This window comes from Ranitomeya imitator, chromosome 1 (assembly GCF_032444005.1).
Source record: "Ranitomeya imitator isolate aRanImi1 chromosome 1, aRanImi1.pri, whole genome shotgun sequence".
In the NCBI taxonomy this organism is placed as follows: Eukaryota; Metazoa; Chordata; class Amphibia; order Anura; family Dendrobatidae; genus Ranitomeya; species Ranitomeya imitator.
Genome location: NC_091282.1, coordinates 255776583 through 255788648, shown reverse-complemented (window position 1 = coordinate 255788648; position 12066 = coordinate 255776583).

Sequence of the window (12066 nt, the reverse complement as noted above, 5' to 3'; positions counted from 1 at the left end):
GGCTTCGGAGTTTCCTTCCTCAGGTGCTGTGGTGAAGTCGTTAGGTGCTGCTCTATTTAACTCCACCTAGTGCTTTGATCCTGGCCTCCAGTCAATGTTCTAGTATTGGACCTGTTTCCTCCTGGATCGTTCCTGTGGCCTGCTGCTCTGCATAGCTAAGTTCCGCTTTGCTATTTTGTTTGCTGTTTTTTCTGTCCAGCTTGTCTATTTGTTTTTTCCTGCTTGCTGGAAGCTCTGGGATGCAGAGGGTGTACCTCCGTGCCGTTAGTTCGGTACGGAGGGTCTTTTTGTCCCCTTTGCGTGGTTTTTGTAGGGTTTTGTGTTGACCGCAAAGTTACCTTTCCTATCCTCGCTCTGTTCAGAAAGTCGGGCCTCACTTTGCTAAATCTATTTCATCTCTACGTTTGTCTTTTCATCTTAACTCACAGTCATTATATGTGGGGGCTGCCTTTTCCTTTGGGGTATTTCTCTGAGGCAAGGTAGGCTTATTTTCTATCTTCAGGTTAGCTAGTTTCTCAGGCTGTGCCGAGTTGCATAGGGAGCGTTAGGCGCAATCCACGGCTGCCTCTAGTGTGGTTGGAGAGGATTAGGGATTGCGGTCAGCAGAGTTCCCACGTCTCAGAGCTCGTTCTATGTTTTTGGGTTATTGTCAGGTCACTGTATGTGTTCTGACCTCTATGTCCATTGTGGTACTGAATTACCTTTCACAACAGTACTGGAGGCCCAAATAATAATAATAATAATAATAATAATTTTTATTTATATAGCGCCAACATATTCCGCAGCGCTTTACAAATTATAGAGGGGACTTGTACAGACAATAGACATTACAGCATAACAGAAATACAGTTCAAAACAGATACCAGGAGGAGTGAGGGCCCTGCTCGCAAGCTTACAAACTATGGGGAAAAGGGGAGACACGAGAGGTGGATGGTAACAATTGCTTTAGTTATTCGGACCAGCTATAGTGTAAGGCTCAGGTGTTCATGTAAAGCTGCATGAACCAGTTACCTGCCTAAGTATGTAGCAGTACAGACACAGAGGGCTAATACTGCATAAAGTGTATGAGAACATGATGCGAGGAACCTTTTTTTTTTTTTTTTTTTTTTTTAATTATAAATAGGCCACACAGGGATCGTTAGGTTAATGCATTGAGGCGGTAGGCCAGTCTGAACAAATGAGTTTTTAGGGCACGCTTAAAACTGTGGGGATTGGGGATTAATCCCCACAGTACTAATGATTCTCAATAGAGGGAAAAAAGAAGTTCTGAGACCATTTTTTTTTCTCTGCACTGTGTTTTGCCTTTTTTTTCCCATAGACATTTGGGTGGTTCAGGACACAGGTGTAGCGATGGACATTAAAGGTCTGTCTTCATGTGTGGATCAGCTCACGGCAAGAGTACAAAATATTCAAGACTTTGTGGTTCAGAATTCTATGTTAGAACCGAGAATTCCTATTCCTGATTTGTTTTTTGGAGATAGAACTAAATTTCTGAGTTTCAAAAATAATTGTAAACTATTTCTGGCTTTGAAACCTCGCTCCTCTGGTGACCCAGTTCAACAAGTTAGGATCATTATTTCTTTTTTACGTGGCGACCCTCAGGACTGGGCATTTTCTCTTGCGTCAGGACATCCTGCATTAAGTAATATCGATGCGTTTTTCCTGGCGCTCGGATTGCTGTACGATGAACCTAATTCAGTGGATCAGGCAGAGAAAAATTTGCTGGCTCTGTGTCAGGGTCAGGATGAGATAGAGGTATATTGTCAGAAATTTAGGAAGTGGTCCGTACTCACTCAATGGAATGAAGGTGCGCTCGCAGCTATTTTCAGAAAAGGTCTCTCTGAAGCCCTTAAGGATGTCATGGTGGGATTTCCTATGCCTGCTGGTCTGAATGAGTCTATGTCTTTAGCCATTCAGATCGGTCGACGCTTGCGTGAGCGTAAATCTGTGCACCATTTGGCGGTATTACCTGAGCTTAAACCTGAGCCTATGCAGTGCGATAGGACTTTAACCAGAGTTGAACGGCAAGAACACAGACGTCAGAATGGGCTGTGTTTCTACTGTGGTGATTCCACTCATGCTATCTCTGATTGTCCTAAGCGCACTAAGCGGTTCGCTAGGTCTGCCACCATTGGTACGGTACAGTCAAAATTTCTTCTGTCCGTTACCTTGATCTGCTCTTTGTCATCGTATTCTGTCATGGCATTTGTGGATTCAGGCGCTGCCCTGAATTTGATGGACTTGGAGTATGCTAGGCGTTGTGGGTTTTTCTTGGAGCCCTTGCAGTGTCCTATTCCATTGAGAGGAATTGATGCTACGCCTTTGGCCAAGAATAAGCCTCAGTACTGGACCCAGCTGACCATGTGCATGGCTCCTGCACATCAGGAGGTTATTCGCTTTCTGGTGTTGCATAATCTACATGATGTGGTCGTGTTGGGGTTGCCATGGCTACAAGTCCATAATCCAGTATTAGATTGGAAATCCATGTCTGTGTCCAGCTGGGGTTGTCAGGGGGTACATGGTGATGTCCCATTCCTGACTATTTCGTCATCCACCCCTTCTGAGGTTCCAGAGTTCTTGTCTGATTACCGGGATGTATTTGATGAGCCCAAGTCCGATACCCTACCTCCGCATAGGGATTGTGATTGTGCTATCGATTTGATTCCTGGTAGTAAATTCCCAAAAGGTCGACTGTTTAATTTATCTGTGCCTGAGCACGCCGCTATGCGGAGTTATGTGAAGGAGTCCTTGGAGAAGGGGCATATTCGCCCGTCATCGTCGCCATTAGGAGCAGGGTTCTTTTTTGTAGCCAAGAAGGATGGTTCACTCAGACCTTGTATAGATTACCGCCTTCTAAATAAGATCACGGTTAAATTTCAGTACCCCTTGCCGTTGTTATCTGATTTGTTTGCTCGGATTAAGGGGGCTAGTTGGTTCACCAAGATAGATCTTCGTGGTGCGTATAATCTTGTGCGTATTAAGCGAGGCGATGAATGGAAAACTGCATTTAATACGCCCGAGGGCCATTTTGAGTATCTAGTAATGCCATTCGGACTTGCCAATGCTCCATCAGTGTTTCAGTCCTTTATGCATGACATCTTCCGAGAGTACCTGGATAAATTCCTGATTGTGTACTTGGATGACATTTTGATCTTCTCGGATGATTGGGAGTCTCACGTGAAGCAGGTCAGAACGGTGTTTCAGGTCCTGCGTGCTAATTCTTTGTTTGTGAAGGGATCAAAGTGTCTCTTTGGTGTTCAGAAGGTTTCATTTTTGGGGTTCATCTTTTCCCCTTCTACTATCGAGATGGACCCTGTTAAAGGGAACCTGTCACCTGAATTTGGCGGGACTGGTTTTGGGTCATATGGGCGGAGTTTTCGGGTGTTTTATTCACCCTTTCCTTACCTGCTGGCTGCATGCTGGCCGAAATATTGGATTGAAGTTCATTCTCTGTCCTCCGTAGTACACGCCTGCGCAAAGTAATCTTACCTTGCGCAGGCGTGTACTATGGAAGACAGAGAATGAACTTCAATCCAATATTTCGGCCAGCATGCAGCCAGCAGGCAAGGAAAGTGTGAATCAAACACCCGAAAACTCCGCCCATATGACCCAAAACTGGTCCCGCCAAATTCAGGTGACAGGTTCCCTTTAAGGTCCAAGCCATCCATGATTGGACTCAGCCGACATCTCTGAAAAGTCTGCAAAAGTTCCTGGGCTTTGCTAATTTTTATCGTCGCTTCATCTGCAATTTTTCTAGCATTGCTAAACCATTGACCGATTTGACCAAGAAGGGTGCTGATGTGGTCAATTGGTCTTCTGCTGCTGTGGAAGCTTTTCAAGAGTTGAAGCGTCGTTTTTCTTCTGCCCCTGTGTTGTGTCAACCAGATGTTTCGCTTCCGTTCCAGGTCGAGGTTGATGCTTCTGAGATTGGAGCAGGGGCTGTTTTGTCGCAGAGAAGTTCTGATTGCTCGGTGATGAAACCATGCGCCTTCTTTTCCAGGAAGTTTTCGCCTGCTGAGCGAAATTATGATGTGGGCAATCGAGAGTTGCTGGCCATGAAGTGGGCATTCGAGGAGTGGCGTCATTGGCTTGAAGGAGCTAAGCATCGCGTGGTGGTATTGACTGATCATAAGAACTTGACTTATCTCGAGTCTGCCAAGCGGTTGAATCCTAGACAGGCTCATTGGTCGCTGTTTTTTGCCCGTTTTGACTTTGTGATTTCGTACCTTCCGGGCTCTAAAAATGTGAAGGCGGATGCTCTGTCTAGGAGTTTTGTGCCCGACTCTCCGGGTTTATCTGAGCCGGCGGGTATCCTCAAAGAGGGAGTAATTGTGTCTGCCATCTCCCCTGATTTGCGGCGGGTGCTGCAAAAATTTCAGGCTAATAAACCTGATCGTTGCCCAGCGGAGAAACTGTTTGTCCCTGATAGGTGGACGAATAAAGTTATCTCTGAGGTTCATTGTTCGGTGTTGGCTGGTCATCCTGGAATCTTTGGTATCAGAGAGTTAGTGGCTAGATCCTTTTGGTGGCCATCTCTGTCGCGGGATGTGCGTACTTTTGTGCAGTCCTGTGGGATTTGTGCTCGGGCTAAGCCCTGCTGTTCTCGTGCCAGTGGGTTGCTTTTGCCCTTGCCGGTCCCGAAGAGGCCTTGGACACATATCTCTATGGATTTTATTTCAGATCTTCCCGTCTCTCAAAAGATGTCAGTCATTTGGGTGGTCTGTGATCGCTTCTCTAAGATGGTCCATTTGGTACCCTTGTCTAAATTACCTTCCTCCTCTGATTTGGTGCCATTGTTCTTCCAGCATGTGGTTCGTTTACATGGCATTCCAGAGAATATTGTTTCTGACAGAGGTTCCCAGTTTGTTTCGAGGTTTTGGCGAGCCTTTTGTGGTAGGATGGGCATTGACTTGTCTTTTTCCTCGGCTTTCCATCCTCAGACTAATGGCCAGACCGAACGAACCAATCAGACCTTGGAAACATATCTGAGATGCTTTGTTTCTGCTGATCAGGATGACTGGGTGTCCTTTTTGCCTTTGGCTGAGTTCGCCCTTAATAATCGGGCCAGCTCGGCTACCTTGGTTTCGCCGTTTTTCTGCAACTCTGGGTTCCATCCTCGTTTCTCTTCAGGGCAGGTTGAGTCTTCGGACTGTCCTGGTGTGGATACTGTGGTGGACAGGTTGCAGCAGATTTGGACTCATGTAGTGGACAATTTGACCTTGTCCCAGGAGAAGGCTCAACGTTTCGCTAATCGCAGACGCTGTGTGGGTCCCCGACTACGTGTTGGGGATTTGGTTTGGTTGTCTTCTCGTCATATTCCTATGAAGGTTTCCTCTCCTAAGTTTAAACCTCGTTTCATTGGTCCGTATAGGATTTCTGAGGTTCTTAATCCTGTGTCTTTTCGTCTGACCCTTCCCGATTCTTTTTCCATACATAACGTATTCCATAGGTCATTGTTGCGGAGATACGTGGCACCTATGGTTCCATCTGTTGATCCTCCTGCCCCGGTTTTGGTGGAGGGGGAGTTGGAGTATATTGTGGAGAAGATTTTGGATTCTCGTGTTTCAAGACGGAAACTCCAGTATTTGGTTAAGTGGAAGGGTTATGCTCAGGAGGATAATTCCTGGGTCTTTGCCTCTGACGTCCATGCTTCCGATCTTGTTCGTGCCTTTCATATGGCTCATCCTGGTCGTCCTGGGGGCTCTGGTGAGGGTTCGGCGACCCCTCCTCAAGGGGGGGGGGTACTGTTGTGAATTCTGTGGCAGAGCTCCCTCCTGTGGTCACAAGTGGTACTTCGGCTGATTCTCTCTGTGAGCTTCCGTTGGTGGAGGAAAGTGGTACTGCGGTGTTGTGAATTCTGTGGCTGAATTCACTCCTGTGGTCACAAGTGGTACTGCAGCTTCTGGGCTTTCTCCCTCAGGTGTTCTGGTGAGCTCGTTGGCTGCCTTGTTATTTAACTCCACCTGATTCTGTCTTCCTTGCTCCTTGTCTATGTTCCAGTGTTGGATCTGAGCTTCTGGATCTTTCCTGTGGCCTGCTGCTCTGCTTAGATAAGTGCTTCTTTGCTTTGTTGCTGTTTTTTCTGTCCAGCTTGTCTATTCGTTTTTGCTGGAAGCTCTGAGACGCAAAGGGTGTACCGCCGTGCCGTTAGTTCGGCACGGTGGGTCTTTTTGCCCCCTTTGCGTGGTTTTTTGCTTTAGGGTTTTTTGTAGACTGCAAAGTTCTCTTTGCTATCCTTGCTCTATCTAGAATATCGGGCCTCACTTTGCTGAATCTATTTCATCCCTACGTTTTGTCTTTTCATCTTGCTAACAGTCATTATATGTGGGGGGCTGCCTTTTCCTTTGGGGTATTTCTCTGAGGCAAGTCAGGCTTGTATTTCTATCTTCAGGCTAGTCAGTTCCTCAGGCTGTGCCGAGTTGCATAGGTAGTGTCAGGCGCAATCCACAGCTGCCTTTAGTTGTGATTAGGATAGGTTCAGGTATTGCGGTCTACAGAGATTCCATGTCTCAGAGCTCGTTCTATTGTTTTTGGGTTATTGTCAGATCACTGTATGTGCTCTGATTCCTGGCACACTGTGTTACTGGATTGCCTTCAGAACACTGCGGCTTCTGAGTTTCCTTCCTCAGGTGCTGTGGTGAAGTCGTTAGGTGCTGCTCTATTTAACTCCACCTAGTACTTTGATACTGGCCTCCAGTCAATGTTCTAGTATTGGACCTGTTTCCTCCTGGATCGTTCCTGTGGCCTGCTGCTCTGCATAGCTAAGTTCCGCTTTGCTATTTTGTTTGCTGTTTTTTCTGTCCAGCTTGTCTATTTGTTTTTTCCTGCTTGCTGGAAGCTCTGGGATGCAGAGGGTGTACCTCCGTGCCGTTAGTTCGGTACGGAGGGTCTTTTTGTCCCCTTTGCGTGGTTTTTGTAGGGTTTTGTGTTGACCGCAAAGTTACCTTTCCTATCCTCGCTCTGTTCAGAAAGTCGGGCCTCACTTTGCTAAATCTATTTCATCTCTACGTTTGTCTTTTCATCTTAACTCACAGTCATTATATGTGGGGGCTGCCTTTTCCTTTGGGGTATTTCTCTGAGGCAAGGTAGGCTTATTTTCTATCTTCAGGTTAGCTAGTTTCTCAGGCTGTGCCGAGTTGCATAGGGAGCGTTAGGCGCAATCCACGGCTGCCTCTAGTGTGGTTGGAGAGGATTAGGGATTGCGGTCAGCAGAGTTCCCACGACTCAGAGCTCGTTCTATGTTTTTGGGTTATTGTCAGGTCACTGTATGTGTTCTGACCTCTATGTCCATTGTGGTACTGAATTACCTTTCACAACAGTGCAATCTGTGACTTAATCATGGAATTATAAACATTAATTTTGACAAAAAAAAATTTGTATTTAAGGAAGTTTTTTATTTACACGGCACAGCACTGCCATGGGTGCGACCTGCGCGCTTTCCTTCGCCAACCTTTTTCTGGGGTACTGGGAGAGGGAGATATTTGGCGGGGGGGTCGCAGGCCGCCAGTGCTGGCTGCATTACATAGACGATTTGTTTAATATTTGGCAGGGACCTGAAAATGCATTGCATGAATGTATGCAGCAATTGAATAATAACAGGTACAACATCCAATTGACGTATCAAACAAGCAGAACTGCTGTTGATTTTCTTGACATCAGAATTGAGGTGGATGAGAATCGTTACTTACAGACTGATGTATTTAGGAAGTCGACTGCAGTGAATTCGCTTTTGCATGCAGATTTGGGTCACCCCTATAATACCATCAAAGCCATCCCATTTGGTCAGCATCTCCGGATGAAGCGGATCTGTTCTTCCACCGCTAATTTGAATCTCAGGCAGCTGACCTTAAAGCTATGTTTCAAGCAAGGGGCTATAGCAATAGGTGCATTAAAAATGGGTACCTAAGCGCAAAATACTTGCCATGGGAGGAATAGCTATGTCCACATAAGAAGACTGATGACAAAAATGACACGGTCCGTTTCATCTCGACATATAATGGCGAGTGGACCACCATGAGGAATTGTCTCCAAAAACATTGGGGAATTCTCATGGCGGATCCACTTTTTTCAAAATATTTGACTGAGCATCCCTTAATGACTGCAAGGAGAAGTAAAAATCTAAAGGACTTACTGGTATCAAGTCACTATGTTCCAGCACCTAGTAAAAACATGTTTGGATCTGGTGGTCCACCCAATGGATGTTATCCTTGTGGAGACTGTATCTCCTGTAAAAATATTTGTTGGGCTACTACATTTGAATCTGCTGATGGCAATAAAGTATTTTCTATTAATCAACATATAACCTGCAACTTGACGCAGGTTGTATACTATGCCAGATGCAGCTGTCCTAAAATTTATATTGGATTAACATCACAACCTTTGGGTACACGCACGCGTGAACATTTGCGTGATATAATGGCGGCGGAAAATGAGACAGATTGGACACAATTAAAAACACTACCACGTCATTTTAGACAATTTCATAGGTGTAACCCTAAGTTCCTCTCGGTAATGGGGGTTGATCGTGTCCGGTGTGGCATCAGGGGGGGGCAATATTAAGCGCCTCCTAGCACAGAGAGAGTGCCGTTGGATTCCCACACTGGGCACGATGACCCCCATTGGTCTTAATGAAGCACAAGGATTCTCCTTCTCCCACACTGGGCACGATGACCCCCAGTAGTCTTAATGAAGCACAAGGATTCTCCTCCTTTTTATAATAGTTTGTTGATGAGGCTTTATTCTTTACCTCTTTATCTCTACCAGGCACTATTAGATTTTATTTTTGTATTTCAGTTTTGTGTTTTTTAACTTTTTCAGTGTGCAGTGCCGTGCAGTATGACCGCATGCCAAAGTGCCTGTGCATATGCAGGGAGGAAGTAGGTCTGCGTCTCACACATATGCAAAGGCACTTTGGCATGCGATCATATGACCGAATGTAATCACTATTTAAACCGGACTGGGATCCTGATTAAGCCACACCTCCTGAGGAAGCGGTAACAATTTAATGTGAGACGCGCGTTGGGGTAAGGTGACCGGGACCTAGACGGAATGCCTACACTTATGGGTAATAATCCCCTTATTAATTATACATTCTTGGAATACTTGCACAGAAATTTATGGTGACGAATTTTACTACTGACGATGTTTGATTTATAAAGTCACTATACAATTGAGGTATATGCATGTAATATCTGGTAGTGATTCATGGACATGATGAATGTAGTGACCAGGAAAGCCATTACTAAGGTATGTTATATATCATATGGTAAGTGTGTTCTCTATTCCCTACATGATTACACTTGCAACATCGGCTCCTTGTCTTGCCTTGGGAGGAGGTAAACTATTTAATTCTATGCTGCCCTCTCCTGCCTTGTTTTGGTATTACAACTTGTAGTACTACACTGCCCTCTTCTGCCTTAGTTTGGCATTGCAACGTGTTTTTCTGATTTGAAGATAAGTGGCAGTTGGAGGTGGTGCGTGCGGGACAAACAGCACTTTTTGGACAGTTTTGGTGGGGAGAGGAGGTAGAAAACTGGGGCTCCTTGATTGGGACAAGCGAGGTGTACAAATAGCACCCTATTCGGAGTGCCCCGCGTCTTACAGCAACAGAGTGCTGAAACGATCTGATTAAGGTCAGTTTGATCCTCCCCCTTCACGCAGCACAGTTAGCACCATCCTCCCAAGGTCAGGACCGAGAAAAGTTTTTGACCGTCGCAATTGTAAGAAAAATTTTATCGGCTACCCATGACTGTTATATTGAAAAATATAAGGATTGTTACAAGTCTTCAGTAAAGTTCATCTTTCAAGTTTGCACAAGACCCCGGTGTATCCTTCTTTCGTCTGCAGACTCATCCCTTGTGGGCATCAACATAACTCACAGTCTCATATATCCGTCGTCTCCCCCTTTATAATTGCCACCGAACCTAGGGATTGTTAGAGCCATTGGAGTCACTGTGACTGAACCAACCTCCGAGATACTAGGCCCTGCATCTCACAAGACGGTGCTTCAATGTCCGCTGCTTAATTCCTTGATTTTGTTGCAGTAACATATGTCCCGTCCTGTTTTTCTTGGGTCACTTTATGTATCCATGGATATAGTCACAGTAATAACAAATTCATATACCGTACTTTATGTTTGTAATAATATGAATTTTCTATGTGAAATCTAGTGATTGATTTTTCAATAAACATTGCTATTTCGCCCACCACTGCCACCTCCAACTCCCCTAATCTCTTCTGAGGACTTTGTCACCTACTTCAAAAACAAGATCGACCAAACAAGGCAAACCTTTACTTTCCCACCACCCCAACCACTCCATATACCAGACCTCTGCCCTTGCCCAATAACTTCCCTCTCCAACATCACTGAAGGAGAACTTACTCGCCTCCTTTCCAAATCACACCTCACCACCTGTGCACTTGACCCCATCCCTTCCCACTTGCTCCCCAACCTCACTAACACGCTCATTCCAGCCCTAACCCATCTCTTCAACCTATCACTATCTTCTGGTACTTTCCCCTCTGCTTTCAAACATGCCACCATCACACCCATCCTCAAAAAAGCTGACCTTGACCCAACCGCTATGCCCCATATCACTGCTCCCGTTTACTTCCAAACTCCTTCCTGAAGAAAACCTGTTGGAGTTTGCAAAAGACCTGAGAATGGGACGGAGATTTGCCTTCCAGCAAGACAATGATCCCAAACATAACGCAAAATCTACAATGGAATGGTTCACAAATAACGTATCCAGGTGTTAGAATGGCCAAGTCAAAGTCCAGACTTCAGTCCAATCGAGAATCTGTGGAAAGAGCTGAAAACTGCTGTTCACAAACGATCTCCATCAAACCTCAGAGCACGAGCTGTTTGCCAAGGAAGAATGGGCAAGAATTTCAGTCTCTCGATGTATAAAACTGATAGAGACATACCCCAATGTTTGAAGCATGATATGTGGGAAAATGTTGAAAAGTTCCAGGGAGCCGAATACTTTCGCAAAGGCACTGTATCTATATTTTTATCTATTTAGAAAAAAATGGAACAGCACAAGATAAATTGTATGATGGGTGTAGGACCTACCCAGCATAACATCTGAATTTTGCAGAAGTATATACAAAAGGAAAAAGCAGGCAGCTCTACAATATTTACCAAAAAATGTGGATTTTATTCAGCCCATATGGCGTGGTGATGACGTTTCGGTTCAACTGAATGTTTTTCAAGCCAAGTTTGAAACATTGCCATGCCATATGAGCTGAATAAAATCTGCACTTTGTGGTAAATATGGAAATGCTGCCTGCTTTTTCCTTTTTTACCTATCTATCTATCTATCTATCTATCTATCTATCTATCTATCTATATATAAAGCAGGCAGCACTCCAGCAAATTGTGAAAAAAGTGGACTTTATTAGTTGATATGTCGTGGCAACGTTTTGGTTGTGACCAGCCTTTTGCTTGAGGTGCGAGTGAAACATCAGACTGCACTCAGATGTCATCCCAGTGCAGCCTGCTGAATGACGAGTCTGGCCATGGAGGAGATGGAGAAATTGCTTTCTCCATCTCCTCTGCACCAGTGCTGTGATCCGGTGAGAGGACGGGAGCACAGAGCACTGACACTCAGATCATACTCCCGACACAGGAGGAGCAAAGGGTCAGTAGCATATTGCATCCGATGCCATACACTCAGGCTCGGACTGCCCCACAGGGTAACAGGGGAATCCCCCGGTGGGCCCCTGTTCAGATCTGGGCCCCCAACCCCACTGTATGGGCAGTACTTGGCATAATTCACATGATTCACTCTGTACAGAAAATAGCAGCATCTCTTTCATTAACCAAACTATCCAGTTTATTATTATATAGATATATAGGTAAATTTGTGAACAAGGGTAGTGTAATGTTTGTATGCAGGTGAAAAGTGGGGCCCCCCAAAGTCAATGTTACTGGTGGGCCCTTGGCACCCCAGTCCAACACTGCATACACTGGTGTGACCCCGGGCCTTACCCTGATTTTGCTGTTTGATGCATCTATAGCTATTACCATGAAATATTACCCGCCACTAGTTACACATATAAAGA